This window comes from Palaemon carinicauda, chromosome 1 (genome assembly GCF_036898095.1).
Source record: "Palaemon carinicauda isolate YSFRI2023 chromosome 1, ASM3689809v2, whole genome shotgun sequence".
NCBI classification, from domain to species: Eukaryota; Metazoa; Arthropoda; class Malacostraca; order Decapoda; family Palaemonidae; genus Palaemon; species Palaemon carinicauda.
The window spans coordinates 272,521,606-272,543,731 of record NC_090725.1 but is presented as its reverse complement, the minus strand read 5'-3'; the positions used below and the strand labels follow the sequence as shown (position 1 = coordinate 272,543,731).

The following is a 22,126-nucleotide window of genomic DNA, read 5'->3' as shown; positions in this document are numbered from 1 at the left end:
TGTAAAAGAAGGTCTGTCAGTATTCGTAAGAGGTAACTTTTCATGGTAACTCATATGCATAATAATTTGACTTTTTGGAGTATTCTAAGTTCGTTTTAGAGTTTTTTTTATACGAAAGCCGACAAGCCCGGTATCTTCGTGCTTAAATGTATAAAACAAAGTCTGTTACAGTTAGCCTATTAAATAAGGCATTTATCTATAATGTCTGCTGAAATGGTTGGGTTTTTTCTTATTAAATTATATAATCTAAAACTTATAAGATATTGCTATTGTTGAGGACTGTTCAATTGCACGGCAAATTGATCAGGTGTTATCATGCTTGACCCATTCTTCTATCAAGTTGTCAGATGCTCAGATACATTAATTTTGTATTGTTTTGACAAGTCTGTTTTTCTTAATAAATATGAACTGTTGAGTGGAAGAGCTAAGCAACAAAGGTATTTTCTTAGTATATTTCTGTTCCTCGCTAAGGTTTCCTTTGCCAATCATTCATTTAGAAACGTTCAACCAGACTCTTATCTTTACCCTGAGAAGTAAATCTGTTTTATCAGAAAATGATTACAATTCCCTCGTAGTTAACTAGTTAGAACGCTAATCGTGCAAATCATTCAATTCTCCCGGGATCCAAAGATCCTCAGACATTGATGCAAGTATTTATGGTACGGATGTGATCTTTGGCCTCTATCTTTATTCAGAATTGGAATAAATGCTAGAGGAACACTTCAAGTCTATCAAAGAATAACCTTGTTCGCAAGATTTGCGAACACGATCATGATTAGTCAATGTACGTTCGAGCGTTCGAGGAATTGCTTATAAAGCGATGATTCAGGTATATTCCAGAATACAGCATGTTGTAACAGACAGCATTACATCTGTTCTCTTCTACAAAGACACGCGGAAAGATTAATGCACAAGCTGGGTTTTGTTAAATGCAAAAATCTAGAAATGCGCATCTGTATTACGCAGATACATTGTTAAATATTTGTCGGAAAAAAAAAACCGTAATTGCCTGGCAACATTCATTCCAGGATATTTACAGTTTTAAAAACGGATATATTGCCGTAAAGGAGTGACATTACGGTCACCAACCCGTAAAAGATTATAACAAAGTAAGGTAAAATTATACGGCTGAGAACAGTATATTTTTACGGAGAATTCCCGATTAAAAATAGGGTTTATTTTAAGCGTAGCGCATACAGTATACTACAAATACTAATGTAGCATGTGATGGTTATCAATGCCATGTTAGCTTAGAAACGGGACTGTTGCTAGATGATTAAATGGTTAAAAGAGAGAAAAACTTACTATTATAGTATTCTAGACTATATAAAAATACATACGACTGGTTATGTAGTGCTTTGATGTTTGTCTCCCGAACTATCCTGCATAAGAAACGCCTGGTGCAGCATTGAGAATAAAGTAATCTACGCATAGATCTTGAATTCAATTTAAAGAATATCTATAGTAGATAGAATAGCCAGCCGTAAAAATTATTCTTGTTAACTTCTCTATGTATAACGAAGAGCTCTGGGTATAGGGCTTGCAATGTCACCAGAATTAGATAAAATATCCATCAGGATAATTCTATGATTCGGTTTATGGGAACAACATTGTACCTACTGTCACGTTACTTCACCAGTGGTTTTTTACCATTTAACGGTGTTTCATCAAAAGTGATATTTTAATCTAAAAAATGGCATGATAACAAGGAATTTTTAATATTTCTCTTTCATTTTGTTGAATTACTATTTCGTGTTATGTGCCTTCATAGCTCAGTGGCTAGAGCGCTGGTCTAGTAAACCAGAGGCCGGGAGTTCGATCCTCCCTGAAGGCAGGTTAAACATGAAATGAAATGTTTAGTATTTATATGTAGAAATGTCATGATTCAAAGGAATTTAGTGCGACAAGAGTTTAGTGAGTTCGGATAAATTGTAGATAAACAATAAATGGTTTATGGTAGGTCAAGATCGAGGGGTCGAGTCGTGACCTATAAAGAATTGCCTGTCCAAGAAGAAAAATGGAAGTGACAGAAATGGGTATCCATGTATGGATGGCCGGAATAGATGAAGTTTTCAAAGAAAAATGCAATTTTTAAAGTTTCAGAAGAGCTTGATATTGGAAGTATTTTTACAAGTAAGGAAAAAGGATTGAATATAATATACATTATAAAAAATTAAAAACTTTTATTTTTAGAATAATTGTATCTTAACATTACAGAAATTACACGAGAAAAAAATATTAAGAAAACTGAACTGAAAAAAAAAATATTTAAATATATAACATTGGCAAGAAAATACAAAATACATTTGAAAAAAAAAATGATAATTTATAAGAAATAAAGAAAAAATGAATGTATTTTTACAGTACATCATAAACCAAAAATATTGTATAATAATATACAATATATTATGATGGAGGCGCCATCTTGTTTGGCTGGCAACGGTGTTATATGTATGGGTGTTGAACCAGTCATAGACCAAGAAGAAATCATATTCCCTTGTGCATACATGGCCACAGTTTGGCCTTGCAATCGGTATACAACCTTTGTTGGAGCAATAGAAGTTAAAAGAAAATATGCTGGAAGCAGGGAAGGAAGGTGTGATGGGACAAGAGTAGGTTGTGGGTCAAAGGCGAGATGAATGCAACTGAGTAACTTTATTATAGACACATCAAGTATATATACACACTAGGTCCGGGTAAGGTCCCAAAATCCATACATGCTATTTCTTGTCAAACTGGCAACTGGTTCTGTTAACAGTTAACAATGAAGTAGGCAGACAGGTTAATACAAGTTGCTGTCAGTGCGAGGGGACAGCGAAGATACAAAGGATAATAATATACAAAAAAGAGAAATGTCGTTATGTACGATCGTGTGACACACGGGTGGTTCATGGCTCCCCCCCTAAAATAGACATACTCTACATGTTAAATAGGGCACCCTGATTTAGAGAAGTGAGCTCTAGGTGGGTCATCTGACAATAGATAAGCAGATTTTAGGCGATCAATTGAGACTCGGTCTTCTTTTCCACGAATGTTTAGTAGAAATGCTTTCGGATTGCGTCGGATCACAAGGAAAGGGCCCGTGTAAGGGGGCGTTAGCGGTGGCTTGCTAGTGTCGTTGCCTAGGAAGTCGTGCATTGCAGAGTGCAAGTGTGTCGGTATGTGATGCTTCGCTGGGGGCTTGTAAGTCTGGTGGCATGGAGTGAATTTTTCCACGACATGACGTATGCACTGGAGATCGCCGGAGGAGGTTGCAGAAGGAAAAAATTCGGCAGGGACAACCAACGGGTCGCCATACACCATTTTAGCTGCCGAGACGTCCAGGGCATCTTTAAAAGTGGCCCTTAGTCCCAGGAGGAACCAGGGAAGCTGAGTAAACCAGTTGGAGTCCTTGCAGCAGGACATCAAAGCTGCTTTGAGGGTGTGATGAAAACGTCCAACCATTCTATTGGCAGCGGGGTTGTAGGCAGTTGTCTGATGTAGGGTGATGCCCAGGAGATTCGCTAATGATGTCTACAATTGAGAGGTGAAGGTGGTATCCCTGTCAGAAGTAATATGCTCAGGGATACCAAATCTTGCTATCCATCCAAAAGGGTAAGGGAGATGTATATGAGGCGGACATTGCAGTTTCCATGAGAATGGCTTCAGGTCAATGAGTGGAGCGGTCGAGTACGGTAAACAGTTAACGATATCCTTGTGATTTGGGTAGGGAGCCTACAACGTCGACGTGAATGTGAGTGAAATGACGCTGAGGTTGAGGAAAGGTGCCCACTCCTGAATCCGTGTGTCAATGTACTTTGGAAGTTTGGCAAGAAGGACAGGCGCGGACCTAATCCTTAGCATCCTTAGTAATGCTGTGCCAAATGAACTTCGTCTTCGGCAGTTGTGCAGTAGGACGGCGCGAGGGATGTGAAAGGCCGTGAATGAAATCAAACACCTGTCGGCGTATGAGAGCAGGAATCCACGGTCGCAATCTACCAGTACTGACGTCACAGAGGAAGGTGGTGTTGGAGTCGTCAAGGGGGACGTCTTCCCAACGGAGGGATGTGCTGGATGTCCTACATGCTTGATACTCTGGATCCTGTCGTTGGGCTTCAGCCAAGGTGTTGTAATCCAGTCCTAGTTGAACGGCGGCCAACGTGTTTCGTGACAGGGCATCAGCAATGGGATTCATTTTCCCAGGGACGTGTTGAAGTGTGCAATTATATTCAGCCACAGCGAAGAGATGTTGGCGTTGGCGGGCGGACTTGGCGTCAGACTGTCAAGTGAAGGCGAGCACCAGAGGCATGTGGTCTGTGCAAATAATGAAGGGCATACCTTCTAAGAAATGGCGAAAGTGACAAACAGCCAAGTGCACCGACAGCAATTCCCGATCGAAGGTAGAATAACCCGATTCTGCCTTGGAGTTTTCTGCTGAAGAAGGCCATCGGTCGGGGCGAGCCGTTGACCACCTGTTCGAGTACAGCACCAATAGCGATGTCACTGGCATCGGTAGAGAGAAGGAGAGGGGCATGTGGGACGGGAAAAGTGAGAGGAGCAGCGGTTGATAGACCATTCTTTGCGCTACAGAAGGCCGCTTCTTGAAAGGGACCCCACTTCAGGTCTTTTGGCTTGCCCTTGAGGGAGGCGTAGAGGGGAGCAAGAGTGGCGGCAATGGCTGGCAGAAAACGGTGATAATAGTTGATCATGACCAAGAATTCCTGCAGTGCTTTGACGGTTGAGGGCTTGGGGAAGTTCTGAACGACTGCTACATTCACAAGGAGGGGATGGATTCCTTCAGGAGTGATGTGGTGCCCTAAGAACGACACTTCGTTGGCGCCAAAGGTACACTTGTAGTATCGGACTACAAGGCCGTTTTGTTGTAGGCGGTCGAGCACGATGCGCAAGTGACGGAGGTGTTTCTCTTTTGAGGAAGAGAACACAAGTATGTTGCCCACGTAACATACACAGAAGTGGAGGTCCCCTAAGATGCCATCCATGAGACGTTGAAAAGTGGCCCCAGCATTACGAAGGCCAAAACAGGAGTAATTGAAAGTGTGTGTACCGAAGGGAGTGGTGATGGCGGTCTTCTGGGTTCTTAGGCACTTGATAATACCCCCTCAGGAGATGGAGCATGGAGAAAATCTTCGTTTTGTGTAGGTAGGAGGTCCCGTCGGTGATGATTGGGAGAGGGTAGTGGACCGATTCTGTTTGCATGTTCAGGCGCATGTAATCCCCCACACGGACGGAGGGAGCCGTTTTTCTTCAGGACGATAAGTAAGGGTGACGACCATGGGCTGGAGGCCTTTGTCTCCTGAACTATCCTGCTTAAGAAATGCCCGTTTCAGCTTTTAGAATAAAGTAATCTACACATAGATGTTGAATTTAATTTGAAGAATATCTACTGTATAGTAGATATAATAGACAGCCGTGAAAATTGTTCTTGTTAGCTTCATTGTGTATAACGAAGAGCTCTAGGCATAGGGCTTGCAATGTCACTAGAATTAGATAAAATATCTGTCAGGATAATTTTATTATTTGTTTTATGGGAACAACATTGTTTGTATGCAACATTGTTTAGAAAATCAGATAATAGTTCAACGCTATATCGCCAGTGGTATTTTGCCATTTAACGGTGTTTCATCAAAACGGATATTTTAATCTGTAAGAAAATGGTATGGTAACAAGGAAGTTTTTTTCTTTTATTTTGTTAAATTACTGTCAATTGTTATGTGCCTTCATAGCTCAGTGGCTAGAGCGCTGGTCTAGTAAACCAGAGGCCGGGAGTTCGATCCTCCCTGAAGGCAGGTTAATTATAAAATGAAATGTTTAGTATTTATATGTAGAAATGTCATGATTCACATGAATTTAGTGTGACAAGAGTTTAGTGAGTTCGGATAAATTGTAGATAAACAAGCAATGGTTTACGGTAGGTCAAGATCGAGGGGTCGAGTCGTGACCTATAAAGCATTTCCTGCCCATGAAGAAAAATGGAAGTGACAGAAATGGGTATGTATGGATGGCCGGAATAGATGAAATTTTCAAAGAAAAATGCATTTTTTAAAGTTTCAGAAGAGCTTAATGTTGGAAGTATTGTTACAAGTAAGGAAAAAGGATTGAATATAATATACATTATAAAAAATTTACAAACTTTATTTTTTAGAATAATTGTATCTTAACATTACAGAAACTACACGAGAAAAGAAAATATTAAGAAAACTGAACTGAAAGAAAAAATAATATTAAAACAGAAAACATTGGCAAGAAAATACAAAATACATTTGAAAAACAAACTGATAATTTATAAGAAATAAAGAAAAATTGAATGTTTTTTTTATTTTTACTGTACATCATAAACAAAAATATTGTATAATAATATACAATATACTACGACGGAGGCGCCATCTTGTTCTTGGTGCCATTAGATGCTGAATTGGATGTTGCTAGTGCAAAGTTCTAAAAAGAAAAAAACACCATGACTGGCAACGGTGTTATATGTATGGGTGTTGAACCTGTCATAGACCAAGAAGAAATCATACTCCCTTGTGTATACATGGTAACAGATTGACCATGCAATCGGTATACAACCTCTGTTGGAGCAATAGAAGTTGAAAGAGAGTGTGCTGGAGGCAGGGAAGGAAGGTGTGACAGGCCAAGAGTAGGTTGTGAGTCAAAGGCGAGATGAATGCAACTGAGTAACTTTATTATAGACACATCAAGTATATATACACACTAGGTTCGGTTAAGAAGGTCACCAAAATCCAAACATGCTATCTCTTGTCAAACGGGCAAGTGGTTCTGTTAACAGTTAACAATGAAGTAGGCAGACAGGTTAATACACGTTGCTGTCAGTGCGAAGGGAGAGCGAAGATACAAAGGATGATAATATACAATAAAAGAGAAATGTCGTTACTATGTACGATCGTGTGACACACGGGTGGTACATGGCTCCCCCCCCCCTAAAATTGACATACTCTACATGTTAAATAGGGCACCCTGATCTAGAGAGGTGAGCTCTAGGCGGGTCATCTGACAATAGATAAGCAGATTTTAGACGATCAATGGAGACTCGGTCTTCTTTTCCACGAATGTTTAGTAGAAATGCTTTCGGATTGCGTCGGATCACAAGGAAAGGGCCCGTGTAAGGGGGCGTTAGCGGTGGCTTGCTAGGGTTGTTGCGTAGGAAGTCGTGCATTGCAGAGTGCAAGTGTGTCGGTATGTGATGCTTCGCTGGGGGCTTGTAAGTCTGGTGGCATGTAAGTCTGGTGGCATGGAGTGAATTTTTCCACAACATGACGTATGCACTGGAGATCGCCGGAGGAGGTTGCAGAAGGAAAAAATTCGGCATGGACAACCAACGGTTCGCCATACTCCATTTTAGCTACCGAGACGTCCAGAGTATCTTTAAAAGTGGCCCTTAGTCCCAGGAGGAACTAGGGAAGCTGACTAAACCAGTTGGAGTCCTTGCAGCGGGACATCAACGCTGCTTTGAGGGTGTGATGAAAACGTCCAACCATTGTATTGGCAGTGGGGTTGTAGGCAGTTGTCTGATGTAGGGTGATGCCCAGGAGATTCGCTAATGATGTCTACAATTGAGAGGTGAAAGTGGTATCCCTGTCAGAAGTAATATGCTCAGGGATACCAAATCTTGCTATCCATCCAAAGAGTAAGGGAGATGTATATGAGGCGGACATTGCAGTTTCCATGAGAATGGCTTCAGGTCAATGAGTGGAGCGGTCGATGACGGTAAACAGGTAACGATATCCTTGTGATGTGGGTAAGGGGCCTACAACGTCGACGTAAATGTGAGTGAAACGACGCTGAGGTTGAGGAAAGGTGCTCACTCCTGAATCCGTGTGTCAATGTACTTTGGAAGTGTGGCAAGAAGGACAGGCGCGGTTCCTTCGTAATGCCGTGCCAAATGAACTTCGTCTTCGGCAGTTGTGCAGTGGGACGGCGCGAGGGATGTGAAAGGCTGTGAATGAAATCAAACACCGGTCGGCGTATGGGAGCAGGAATCCATGGTCGCGGTCTACCAGTACTGACGTCACAGAGGAGGGTGGTGTTGGAGTCGTCAAGGGGGACGTCTTCCCAACGGAGGGATGTGCAGGATGTCCTACATGTTTGATACTCTGGATCCTGTCGTTGGGCTTCAGCCAAGGTGTTGTAATCCAGTCCTAGTTGAACAGCGGCCAATGTGTTTCGTGACAGGACATCAGCAATGGGATTCATTTTCCCAGGGATGTGTTGAAGTGTGCAATTGTATTCAGCCACAGCAAAGAGATGTTGGCGTTGGCGGGCGGACCTGGCAGCAGACTGTCGAGTGAAGGCGTGCACCAGAGGCATGTGGTCTATGCAAATAATGAAAGGCGTACCTTCTAAGAAATGGCGAAAGTGACAAACAGCCAAGTGCACCGACAGCAATTCCCGATCGAAGGTAGAATAACCCGATTCTGCCTTGGACAGTTTTCTGCTGAAGAAGGCCATTGGGCGGGGCGAGCCGTTGACCACCTGTTCGAGTACTGCACCAATAGCGATGTTGCTGGCATCGGTAGAGAGAAGGAGAGGGGCATGTGGGACGGGAAAAGTGAGAGGAGCAGCGGTTGATAGACCATTCTTTGCGTTACAGAAGGCCGCTTCTTGAAAGGGACCCCACTTCAGGTCTTTAGGGTTGCCCTTGAGGGAGGCGTAGAGGGGAGCAAGAGTGGCGGCAATGGCTGGCAGAAAACGGTGATAATAGTTGATCATGACCAAGAATTCCTGCAGTGCTTTGACGGTTGAGGGCTTGGGGAAGTTCTGAACGACTGCTACCTTCGCAAGGAGGGGATGGACTCCTTCAGGAGTGATGCGGTGCCCTAAGAACGACACTTCGTTGGCGCCAAAGATACACTTGTAGTATCGGACTACAAGGCCGTTTTGTTATAGGCGGTCGAGCACGATGCGCAAGTGACGGAGGTGTTTCTCTTTTGAGGAAGAGAACACAAGTATGTTGCTCACGTAACATACACAGAAGTGGAGGTCCCCTAAGATGCCATCCTTGAGACGTTGAAAAGTGGCCCCAGCATTACGAAGGCCAAAACAGGAGTAATTGAAGGCGTGTGTACCGAAGGGAGTGGTGATGGCGGTCTTGGGGATGTCTTCTGGGTTCCTAGGCACTTGATAATACCCCCTCAGTATATGGAGCATGGAGAAAACCTTCGTTTTGTGTAGTTAGGAGGTCCCGTCGGTGATGTTTGGGAGAGGGTAGTGGACCGATTCTGTTTGCATGTTCAGGCACCTGTAATCCCCCACACGGACGGAGGGAGCCGTCTTTCTTCAGGACGATATGTAAGGTTGACGACCATGGGCTGGAGGCCTTTGTCTCCTGAACTATCCTGCTTAAGAAATGCCCGGTTCAGCTTTTAGAATAAAGTAATCTACACATAGATGTTGAATTCAATTTGAAGAATATCTACTGTATAGTAGATATAATAGACAGCCGTGAAAATTGTTCTTGTTAACTTCTTTGTGTATATCGAAGAGCTCTAGGCATAGGGCTTGCAATGTCACTAGAATTAGATAAAATATATGTCAGGATAATTTTATTATTCTTTTTATGGGAACGACATTGTTTGTATGCAACATTGTTTAGAAAATCAGATAATAGTTCAACGTTATATCGCCAGTGGTATTTTGTCATTTAACGGTGTTTCATCAAAACGGATATTTTAATCTGTAACAAAATGGTATGGTAACAAGAAAGTTTTTTTCTTTTATTTTGTTGAATTACTGTCATTTGTTATGTGCCTTCATAGCTCAGTGGCTAGAGCGCTGGTCTAGTAAACCAGAGGCCGGGAGTTCGATCCTCCCTGAAGGCAGGTTAATTATAAAAAGAAATGTTCAGTATTTATATGTAGAAATTTCATGATTCAAATGAATTTAGTGTGACAAGAGTTTAGTGAGTTCGGATAAATTGTAGATAAACAAGAAATGGTTTACGGTAGGTCAAGGTCGAGGGGTCGAGTTGTGACCTATAAAGCATTTCCTGCCCAAGAAGAAAAATGGAAGTGACAGAAATGGGTATGTATGTAATGGCCGGAATAGATGAAGTTTTCAAAGAAAAATGCAATTTTTAAAGTTTCAGAAGAGCTTGATATTGGAAGTATTTTTACAAGTAAGGAAAAAGGATTGAATATAATATACATTATAAAAAATTTACAAACTTTTATTTTCAAAATAATTGTATCTTAACATTACAGAAACTACACGAGAAAAGAAAATATTAAGAAAACTGAACTGAAAGAAAAAATAATATTAGAATAGAAAACATTGGCAAGAAAATACAAAATACATTTGGGAAAAAAACTGACTATTTATAAGAAATAAAGAAAAATTTAATGTTTTTTTTTTTTTTTACTGTACATCATAAACAAGAATATTATATAATAATATACAATATACTACGATGGAGGCGACATCTTGTTCTTTGTGCTATTAGATGCTGAATTGGATGTTGCTAGTGCAAAGTTAAAAAAAAAAGAAAAAAAAAAAACTGAATGGCTGGCAACGGTATTATATGTATGGGTGTTGAACCTGTCAGAAACCAAGAAGAGATCATACTCCCTTGTGTATACATGGTAACAGATTGACCATGCAATCGGTATACAACCTCAGCTGGAGCAATAGAAGTTGAAAGAGAGTGTGCTGGAGGCAGGGAAGGAAGGTGTGACAGGCCAAGAGTAGGTTGTGAGTCAAAGGCAAGATGAATGCAACTGAGTAAATTTAATATAGATACATCAAGTATATATACACACTAGGTCCGGTTAAGAAGGTCACAAAATCCAAACATGCTATCTCTTGTCAAACGGGCAACTAGTTCTGTTAACAGTTAACAATGAAGTAGGCAGACAGGTTAATACAAGTTGCTGTCAGTACGAGGGGAGAGCGAAGATACAAAGGATAATACAAAAAAGAGAAATGTCGTTACTATGTACGATCGTGTAACACACGGGTGGTACATGGCTCCCCCCCCCCCTAAAAATGACATACTGTACATGTTGAATAGTGCGCTCTGATCTACAGAGGCGAACTGTAGGTGGGTCATCTGACAACAGATAAGCAGATTTTAGACAATCAATGGAGACTCAATCTTCATTTCCACGAATATTTAGTAGGAATGCTTTTGGGCTGTGTCGGATCACAAGGAAAGGGCCCGTGTAAGGGGGCGTTAGCGGTGGCTTGCTAGTGTCGTTGTGTAGGAAGACTTGCGTTGCAGAGTTCAAGTCTGTCGGTATGTGATGCTTCGCTGGGGGCTTGTAAGTCTGGCGGCATGGAGTAAATTTTTCTACACCATTTTAGCTGCCGAGAATCCAGGGCATCTTTAGAAGTGGTCCTTAGTCCCAGGAGGACCCAGGGAAGCTGAGTAAACCAGTTGGAGTCCTTGCAGTGGGACATAAAAGCTGCTTGGAGGGTGCAATGAAAACGTCCAACCATTCCATTGGCAGCGGGGTTGTAGACAGTTGTCTGAGGTAGGGTGATGCCCAGGAGATTAGCTAATGATGTCCACAATTGAGAGGTGAAAGTGGTACCCCTGTCAGAAGTAATATGCTCAGGGATACCAAATCTTGCTATCCATCCAAAGAGTAAGGCAGATGTACATGAGCCGGATGTTAAAGTTTCCATGAGAATGGCTTCAGGTCAATGAGTGGAGCGGTCGATGATGGTAAACAGGTAACGATGTCCTTGTGATGTGGGTAGGGGGCCTACAACGTCGACGTGAATGTGGGCGAAATGACACTGAGATTGAGGAAAGGTGCCCACTCCTGAATCTGTGTGTCGATGTACTTTGGAAATTTGGCAAGGAGAACAGGCGCGGACACAATTCTTAGCATCCTTAGTAATGCCGTGCCAAATGAACTTCGTCTTCGGCAGCTGTGCAGTAGGACGACGCGAGGGATGTGAAAGGCCGTGAATGAAATCAAACACCTGTCGGCGTATGAGAGCAAGAATCCACGGTCGCGGTCTACCAGTACTGACGTCACAGAGGAGGGTGGTGTTGGAGTCGTCGAGGGGGACATCTTCCCAACGGAGGGATGTGCAGGATGTCCTACATGCTTGATACTCTGGGTCCTGTCATGGGCTTCAGCCAAGGTGTTTCGTGACAGGGCATCAGCAATGGGATTCATTTTCCCAGGGACGTGTTGAAGGGTGAAATTGTATTCAGCCACGGCGAAAAGATGTCGGCGTTGACGTGCAGACCAGGCGTCAGACTGTCGAGTGAAAGCATGCACCAGTGGCATGTGGTCTGGGCAAATAACGAAGGGTGTACCTTCTAAGAAATGGCGAAAGTGATGGACAGCCAAGTGCACCGCCAGCAATTCCCGATCGAAGGTAGAATAACCCGATTCTGCCTTGGACAGTTTTCTGCTAAAGAAGGCCATTGGGCGGGGCAAGCCGTTGACCACCTATTCGAGTACTGCACCAATAGCGATGTTGCTGGCATCGGTGGAGAGAAGGAGAGGGGCATGTGGGATGGGAAAAGTGAGAGGAGCAGAGGTTGATAGGCCATTCTTTGCATTGCAGAAGGCCGCTTCTTGAAAGGGACCCCACTTCAAATCTTTTGGCTTGCCCTTGAGGGAGGCATAGAGGGACCAAGAGTGGCAGCAATGGCTGGCAGAAAACTGTGATAATAGTTGATCATGACCAAGAATTCTTGCAGTGCTTTGACGGGCTAGGGCTTGGGGAAGTTCTGAACGGCTGCTACCTTCTCAGGGAGGGGATGGACTCCTTCAGGAGTGATGCGGTGCACTAAGAACGACACTTCGTTGGCGCCAAAGGTACGTTTGTAGTACCGGACTACAAGGCCGTTTTGTTGTAGGCTGTTGAGGATGATACGCAGGTGACGGAGGTGTTCCTCTTTTGAGGAAAAGAACACAAGTATGTGGTCCATGTAACATACATAGAAGGGGAGGTCCCCTAAGATGCCATCCTTGAGACGTTGAAAAGTGGCCCCAGCATTACGAAGGCCAAAACAGGAGTAATTGAAGGTGTATGTACCGAAGGGAGTGGTGATGGCGGTCTTGGGGATGTCTTCTGGGTTCATCGGAACCTGATAATACCCCTCAGGAGGTCGAACATGGAGAAAACCTTCGCTTTGTGCAAGTAGGAGGTCACGTCGACAATGTTTGGGAGGGGGTAGTGTTCCGGTTGTTTGCATCTTCAGGCGCCTGTAATCCCCCACACGGACAGAGGGAGCCGTCTTTCTTCAGGACAATGTTAAAGGTGATGACCATGGGCTGGAGGCCTTTGTCTCCCGAACTATCCTGCTTAAGAAACGCCCGGTGCAGATTTTTGAATAAAGTAATCTACACATACAGTAGATGTTGAATTTAATTTGAAGAATATCTACTATATAGTAGATAGAATAGACAGGTGTGAAAATTAGAATAGACAGGCGTGAAAATTATTCTTGTTAACTTCTTTGTGTATAACGAAGAGCTCTAGGCATAGGGCATGCAATGACACCAGAATTAGTTAAAATATCTCTCAGGATAATTCTATTATTCGTTTTATGGGAACAACATTTTACTTACTGTCACGTTACCTCGCCAGGGGTATTTTGTCATTAAATGGTGTTTCATCAAAAGGGATATTTTAATCTTTTAAAAAAATGACATGGTAACAAGGTATTTTTTTCTTTCAATTTGTTGAATTACTGTAACATACAATATGCCTTCGTAGCTCAGTGGCTAGAGCGCTGGTCTAGTAAACCAGAGGCCGGGAGTTCGATCCTCCCTGAAGGCAGGTTAATTATGGAATGCTCAGTATTTATATGTAGAAATGTCATGATTCAAAGGAATTTAGTGTGACAAGAGTTTGGTGTAAAATTGAAGTTCTGATAAATTGTAGATAGACCAGCAATGGTTTATGGTAGGTTAAGATCGAGGGGTCGAGCCGTGGCTTATGAAGAATTTCTTGCCCAAGAAGAAAAATGGAAGTGACAGAAATGGGTATGTATGGATGGCCGGAATAGATAAAATTTTCAAAGAAAAATGCAATCTTTCAAGTTTCAGAAGAGCTTAATATTGGAAGTATTGTTACAAGTAAGGAAAAGGGATTGAAAATGATATATATTTTTAAAAATTTACAAACTTTATTTTTAAAATAATTGTATCTTAACATTACAGAAACTACACGAGAAAAAAAAATATTAAGAAAACTGAACTTAAAAAAAAAATAATATTAAAATAGAAAACATTGGCAAGAAAATACAAAATACATTTAAAAAAACTGACAATTTATAAGAAATAAAGAAAAATTAAATGTTTTTCTTTTACAGTATATCATAAACAAAAATATTGTATAATAATATACAATATACTACGATGGAGGTGACATCTTGTTCTTTGTGCCATTAGAATCTGAATTGGATGTTGCTAGTGCAAAGTTCTAAAAAAAAAAGAAAAAAAAAAACTGAATGGCTGGCAACGGTGTTATATGTATGGGTGTTGAACCAGTCATAGACCAAGAAGAAATCATACTCCCTTGTGCATACATGGTAAAAGACTGGCCATGCAATCGATATACAACCTCCGTTGGAGCAATAGAAGGTGAAAGAAAATATGCTGGAGGCAGGGAAGGAGGGTGTGACGGGCCAAGAGTAGTTTGTGAGTCAAAGGCGAGATGAATGCAACTGAGTAACTTTATTATAGACACATCAAGTATATATACACATTAGGTCCGGGTAAGAAGGTCACAAAATCCAAACATGCTATTTATTGTCAAACGGGCAACTAGTTCTGTTAACATTTAACAATGAAGTAGGCAGACAGATAAATACAAGTTGCTGTCAGTGCGAGGGGAGAGCGAAGATACAAAGGATAATATATACAAAAAAGAGAAATGTCGTTACTATGTACGATAGTGTGACACACGGGTGGTACGTCGCTCCCCCCCCCCCATTAAAAAGGACATACTCTACATGTTAAATAGGGCACCCTGATCAAAAGAGGTAAACTGTAGGCGTGTCATCTGACAGGAGATAAGCAGATTTTAGACGATCAATGGAGACTCAGTCTTCTTTTCCATGAATGTTTAGTAGGAATGCTTTCGGATTGCACCGGAACACAAGGAAAGGGCCCGTGTAAGGGGGCGTTAGTGGTGTCTTGCTAGTGTCGTTACGTAGGAAGACGTGCGTTGCAGAGTGCAAGTCTGTCGGTATGTGATGCTTCGCTAGGGGCTTGTAAGTCTGGCGTCATGGAGTAAATTTTTCCACACATGACGTATGCACTGGAGATCATCGGAGGAGGTTGCAGAAGGAAAAAATTCGGCAGGGACGACCAACAGGTCGCCATATACCATTTCAGCTGCCAAGACGTCGAGGGCGTCTTTAGAAGTGGTCCTTAATCCCAGGAGGACCCAGGGAAGCTGAGTAAACCAGTTGGAGTCCTTGCAGCGGGACATCAGCAACAAGATTCATTTTCCCAAGGTCGTGTTGAAGGGTACAATTGTATTCAGCCACGGCGAAGAGATGTCGGCGTTGACGGGCGGACCAGGCGTCAGACTGTCAAGTTAAAGCATGCACCAGAGGCATTTGGTCTGTGCAAATAACGAAGGGCGTCCCTTCTAAGAAATGACGAATGTAACGGACAGCCAAGTGCACTGACAGCAATTCCCGATCGAAGGTAGAAAAAGCCGATTCTGCCTTGGACAGTTTTCTGCTGAAGAAGGCCATTGGGTGGGGCGAGCTGTTGACCACCTGTTCGAGTACTGCACCAATAGCGATGTCGCTGGCATCGGTGGAGAGAATGCGAGGGGCATGTGGGACTGGAAAAGTGAGAGCAGCAGCGGTTGATAGGCCATTCTTTGCGTTGCAGAAGGCCGTTTCTTGAAAGGGACCCCACTTCAGGTGTTTTGGCTTGCCCTTGAGGGAGGCATAGAGGGGAGCAACAGTGGCAGCAATGGCTGGCAGAAAACGGTGATAATAGTTGATCATGACCAAGAATTCCTGCAATGATTTGAGCGTGGGGAAGTTCTGAACGGCTGCTACCTTCTCATGGAGAGGATGGACTCCTTCAGGAGTGATGCGGTGCCCTAAGAACGACATTTCGTTCGCGCCCAAGGTACACTTGTAGTATCGGACTACAAGGCCGTTTTGTTGTAGGCAGTCGAGCACGATGCGCAGGTGACGGAGGTGTTCCTTTTTTGAGGAAGAGAACACAAGTATGTCGTCCACGTAACATACACAGAAGGGGAGGTTCCCTAAGATGGCACTCATGAGACGTTGAAAAGTGGCTCCAGCATTACAAAGTCCAAAGCAGGAGTAATTGAAGGTGTATAAACTGAAGGGAGTAGTGATGGCGGTCCTGGGGATGTCTTCTGGGTTCATAGGCACCTGATAATACCCCTCAGGAGGTCGAGCATGGAGAAAACCTTCGCTTGTGCAGGTAGGAGATCACATCGGCGATGTTTGGGAGGGGGCAGTGTTCCGGTTCTGTTTGCATGTTCAGGCGCCTGTAATCCCCACACGGAAGGAGGGAGCCGTCTTTCTTTAGGACGATGTGTAAGGGTGACGACCATGGGCTGGAGTCCTTTGTCTCCCAAACTATCCTGCTTAAGTTTTTGCCCGGTGCAGCTTTTAGAATAAAGTAATCTACACAGATGTTGAATTTGAATTGAAGAATTTCTACTATTTATTATAGTAGATAGAATATACAGCCGTGAATATTAATCTTGTTAACTTCTTTGTGTATAACGAAGAGCTCTAGGCATAGGGCTTGCGATGTCACCAGAATTAGATAAAATATCCATCAGGATAATTATATTATTTGGTTTATAGGAACAACATTTTACTTTCTGTCACGTTACATCGCCAGCGGTTTTTGTCATTAAATGGTATTTCATCAAAAGGGATATTTTAATCTTTTAAAAAAATGACATGGTAATAAGGTATCTTTTTCTTTCAATTTGTTGAATTATTGTAGCTTACAATATGCCTTCATAGCTCAGTGGCTAGAGCGCTGGTCTAGTAAACCAGAGGCCGGGAGTTCGATCCTCCCTGAAGGCAGGTTAATTATGGAATGCTCAGTATTAATATGTAGAAATGTCATGATTCAAGGCAATTTAGTGTGACAAGAGTTTGGTGTAAAATTGAAGTTCTGATATATTGTAGATAAACCAGCAATGGTTTACGGTAGGTTAAGATCGAGGGGTCGAGCCGTGGCTTATGAAGAATTTCTTGCCCAAGAAGAAAAATGGAAGTGACAGAAATGGGTATGTATGGATGGCCGGAATAGAAAAAATTTTCAAAGAAAAATGCAATTTTTAAAGTTTAAGAAGAGCTTAATATTGGAAGTATTGTTTCAAGTAAGGAAAAAGAATTGAATATAATATACTGTACATTATAAAAAAATTACAACCTTTATTTTTAGAATAATTGTATCTTTATAGAAACTACACGAGAAAAGAAAAATATTAAGTGAAAGAAAAAGATAATATTAAAATAGAAAACATTGGCAAGAAAATACATGTAAAAAACTGACAATTCATAAGAAATAAAGAAAAATTGAATGGGTTTTTTTCATAGTACATCATAAACAAAAATATTGTATAATAATATACAATATACTACGATGGAGGCGCCATCTTGTTCTTGGTGCCATTAGATGCTGAATTGGATGTTGCTAGTGCAAAGTTCTAAAAAAAAAAAAAAGAAAAAAAAAACTCCATGGCTGGCAACGGTGTTATATGTATGGGTGTTAAACCAGTCATAGACCAAGAAGAAATCATACTCCCTTGTGCATACATGGTAACAGATTGGCCATGCAATCGGTATTCAACCTCAATTGGAGCAATAGAAGTTGAAAGAAAATATGCTGGAGGCAGGGAAGGAAAGTGTAACGGGTCAAGAGTAGATTGTGAGTCAAAGGTGAGATGAATGTAACTGAGTAACTTTACTATAGACACATCAAGTATATATACACTCTAGGTCCGGGTAAGAAGGTCACAAAATCCAAACATGCTATTTCTTGTGAAACCGGCAACTGGTTCTGTTAACAGTTAACAATGAAGTAGGTAGACAGGTTAATACAAGTTGCTGTCAGTGCGAGAGGAGAGCGAAGATACAAAGGATAATATATACAAAATAGAGAAATGTCGTTACTATGTACGATCGTGTGACACACGGGTGGTACATTGTTCCTCCCCTAAAAAGGACATACTGTACATGTTAAATAGGGCGCCCTGATGTAGAGAGGCGAACTGTAGGCGGGTTATCTGGCCGGAGATAAGCAGGTTTTAGACGATCAATGGAGACTCAGTCTTCTTTTCCACGAATGTTTAGTAGGAATGCTTTAGGATTGCGTCGGACATCTGAATTTGGCGAAGACTGTGGGTCCCGTCGTCTTGATATGGGGATAAATACCGTGTTTGGCAAGAGCCGTGGTCGTTTGGCGAAGTTATGAATGGAAAACTTCCGGGAACGATATGAGGAGGTGGGCATAGGCATCCTTGGGTGCGCTGATGTGGAGAGCGAGGTTGGAGGGGGCGGGTTGAAGAAGTGTCGACAAGTACGAGTCTGCATTGACCAATCGTCGCTGGGCAACATCGACCAGAAGGTGGAAACGAGAGAGGAAATCTTCAACGAGGATTGGCATTGTAACGTCAGCAACGAGAAACTTCCAATTAAATTTGCCGTTTACAAACAATAATTTGAGGTTCTCGTAACCATAGGTGAATATCGCAGATCCGTTGGTAGCTATCAGGCGGACGTCGGCAGACTTAAACAGACTACGTTGTGTCCTGAAGAGTTCCCCCAGCAAAAGAGAACAAGCACCCATGTCTACCAAAATTTTGCATGCCCGTTGCTGCATCATGTAAAAAGAAAAGATTGAAAACACGGGAGGCCATCGCCATGAGCGATGACCTACTTACACGTTTTTTGACCACTGACAATCCTGGGCACATTTCTTCATGACAGCCCCGAATCTGGAGTGGTAGTAGCAAAACTGCGGCCGATGGGTGGCACCAAGTGGCTGTAGAAGTCGTTGGTTGGGGTGCGAGCGAGTGGTGGGTGATGGGTGGCTTTGTCGCCGCTCCAGCACGTCACTGGGTAGGAGTGTGTGTCCTACAGCATTCACATCAGGTTTGGTTGACGTTAAATAGGTGTCCTCTTAGTCAGGCCTGGAGGCGTTGATGGAGGTCTTGAAGGTCGTGAAGTGGCTGTCCATAAGGGTATCGGCTTTGGTTATCAAGTCCTTTATGGGTAAACTATCGAAATCGGGTATGGCAGCGAGTACAGGTTCGGGTAAACAGAGTACCCAAAGAGCACGAAGTAGGTTCACCTCTTGAGGAGAGCTGTCTGCGGCAGGTTGCAGGCGAGGGATACTAGTCATTTCCCTAAGGGCGAGTGAAGCCCTTTGGTCCCCAACGGTTGTTGAGAGAGCTGAAAAAGCTTTGCTATTCGGGCGGCTGGCGACGGCAAGTACTGCTGCAAAAGGTATGTTTTGAGTTCATTATACTCTATTGGAATGTCTCCTTGTTCATAAAGCCAGTCGGAGATTTCCGGGAAGTGTCCTCGGGTATCGCCACGAGAACATAATCTGCGTTGGTGATGAGCAAGTCACGCCCTTAATGCGGAACTGGACTTCTGTGCGCTGAAACCAAGCATACACCTTCCCACTGGCGAACGACGAAAGTTTGAATGGGGTGGTGCCAACTTCCGTTCGTGTCCACCTTAGCAACAGTGAGGGGGGTAAGGCGGGAGGAGCGAGTCGACCTCCGGGGTCACCACTGTGACGGGCCAAGAGTAGGTTGTGAGTCAAAGGCGAGATGAATGCAACTGAGTAACTTTATTATAGACGCATCAAGTATATATACACACTAGGTCCAGGTAAGAAGGTCACAAAATCTTAACATGCTATTTCTTGACAAACTGGCAATCGGTTCTGTTAGCAGTTAACAATAAAGTAGGCAGACAAGTTAATACAAGTTGCTGTCAGTGCAAGGGGAGAGCAAAGATACATAGGATAATATATATAAAAAAGAGAAATGTCGATTCTATGTACGATTGTGTGACACACGGGTGGTACAAAGGCATCTCTCCGACGAATATTGATCCATTTCCATGAACATCTGCCTAGTACTTACGAACAGATCTAATTTCACAGTCAGTTTCACGTCACTTGTGGCCTTCTGTAACTTGTGGATGACGAAACCAATTTCAGACTGCAAAATAAGGGTAGAAGTGAGTCCAATTTTCATGCAGTCCGTGGTAACCTTCTTCAGCACAAGGTTCTAATAGGCCTCGGCTTCGCTGGGATAAGATTCGATGCTCAGCAATATAGTGTTCTTCACAGCCTCTGCATTTTCAAGCACCCAAAGAAAACAGAATATTTCATTAGTATACATTGTAAAATTGTTACATACATACATACTTACATGTAAAATATCAAGACAATACATACAATGCAGAAAAAAAGATACTCAGACAATTTTTAAGTTTGAGACAAAATGAAAACCTCTGCAGGAAATCAGTGGTGCCAGCAGTGGACTGTATAGGAAAAACAATATATGAGCATTAACAGAAAGAACATTATACATAATCATTTCTTCGGCAATAACAGAAAGCATAATCAAAACAATATATTTTTCATACATATCTCTTAAAATCCATGGTTATTCAGCCTATTCTGATAAAATAAAATATTTGAGAATCCATCTCTCCTTTTCTGTTTGGTCCCCCTCTGCTTTTAACCCTCGTTAGCTGGCCATAGCGAGACTTGGTGGAATTCAAATCCTTATTAAAGGCTTTAAAGGTTTAAAGGCCGTTCATGAATGGCAGAGGCAAGGGACAGGGACATTGCCCTATCAAGCAGGACAATGCCTTAGAGATTGATCATATATACTTAAGATCAGCGCTCAAGCCCCCTCTCCACCCAAGCTAGGATCAAGGAGGGCCAGGCAATGGCTACTGAGGACTCAGCTGATAGACCTATAGGCTCCCCCAAACCCCCCATCTTTAGCTTACAAGGATGGTGAGATTGCAGAGGCCAAAGGAACTAACGAGTTTGAGCAGGACTCGAACCACACTTTGGCGTTCACCAGTCAGGGGCGTTACCACATTAGTCACCACAACGCATTCAGATGCTGAACTGTGCTCCTGTCAAAGCCAGGTTAAGATCTGGGTGTTCTCATTGAGGGGGCGAGTCTTAAACTCCTTGAACTCAAGGAGACCGCTTTTGTAAAGGAAGGACCCCACTCCTGCAACCATTTTCCACTATGAACTGAATATTCATCAGGAGGACATATTGACCAGTCTTCCTCATCGGTTTCTGCAGGATTTTCCTATCGTCTGTCATCCTTCTCACCCTTGGAAGAAGATTCGTCATCACACTTCAGTGTGTCATCCTCAGACAAGATCTATATCTCATTGCTGAGATTGATGACTGTTTTGCTTGGGGTCAGTGATGTTGATGTCTCTTCAACAATTGGAAATAGTAGAAGGGGATCCTCAGTTGGATCTGAAGGAGCAAGGAAGATCCCTGAACGAATGCTGAAAATTCATCAATGGAGACGTTCAAAGGGGTGTACCTGGTTTGTTTCGCCTGGGTTGGTAGGTTCTTGGTATGGGTTAAGCGTGGGATCCTGAAGAAGAATAGTGAATAGCTGTTGGAGGAGATGTAGAGTAGCAAAGAGATGGTAGAAGAAATGAGCCTGTCACGATAGGTTGATCCTGAATACTTGAAATCTATTCATTTACTCCAAATTGCCCGGGGACTAGCCCCCAAATTTTCTCTCTTGGTTAATGCACCGTTTTATGCTCAGTGATGGTTGCTTGGTTGCATTGCCAAGTTGTGTTTCCGTCATACATTACCGATTTACCATAGAGGTCACCATTGTCAAGCAACCCCAGATATGGCAACCATCGACATAGTAACGTACAACATGCGCCTTCATGTGGCAACCAATGGCGATGCCTGGATAATGCTTCATGATGTCCCACTACACCAGGTCACCAATAAAGCGCCGCTACGGTTGCCTTAACATGATTGTTGGCATTCATTATGGCGCACAGGCCATAATCTTTCTTTGCCGGGGCGAAGCATAGCAATTTTGTGGTTAAAATATCGTTGTTACGTCATAATGAGCTAAATTTTTACCATTACGAGGA

At 42.7% G+C, this 22,126-nt stretch overlaps 5 non-coding genes across 5 annotated transcripts; all 5 read left to right on the top strand.

Moving 5' to 3' along the window:
* The first annotated feature begins 1,761 nt into the window (after positions 1 to 1,761).
* Positions 1,762 to 1,834, top strand: TRNAT-AGU (transfer RNA threonine (anticodon AGU)). The gene has a single exon. It is a non-coding gene; the product is annotated as a tRNA-Thr (tRNA).
* Positions 1,835 to 5,713: 3,879 nt separating this feature from the next.
* TRNAT-AGU (transfer RNA threonine (anticodon AGU)) lies at positions 5,714 to 5,786 on the top strand. The gene has a single exon. It is a non-coding gene; the product is annotated as a tRNA-Thr (tRNA).
* Positions 5,787 to 9,763: 3,977 nt separating this feature from the next.
* Positions 9,764 to 9,836, top strand: TRNAT-AGU (transfer RNA threonine (anticodon AGU)). Its single transcript has one exon. It is a non-coding gene; the product is annotated as a tRNA-Thr (tRNA).
* A 3,852-nt stretch (positions 9,837 to 13,688) lies between these two features.
* Positions 13,689 to 13,761, top strand: TRNAT-AGU (transfer RNA threonine (anticodon AGU)). Its single transcript has one exon. It is a non-coding gene; the product is annotated as a tRNA-Thr (tRNA).
* Positions 13,762 to 16,950: 3,189 nt separating this feature from the next.
* On the top strand, positions 16,951 to 17,023 carry TRNAT-AGU (transfer RNA threonine (anticodon AGU)). Its single transcript has one exon. It is a non-coding gene; the product is annotated as a tRNA-Thr (tRNA).
* Positions 17,024 to 22,126: the final 5,103 nt, after the last annotated feature.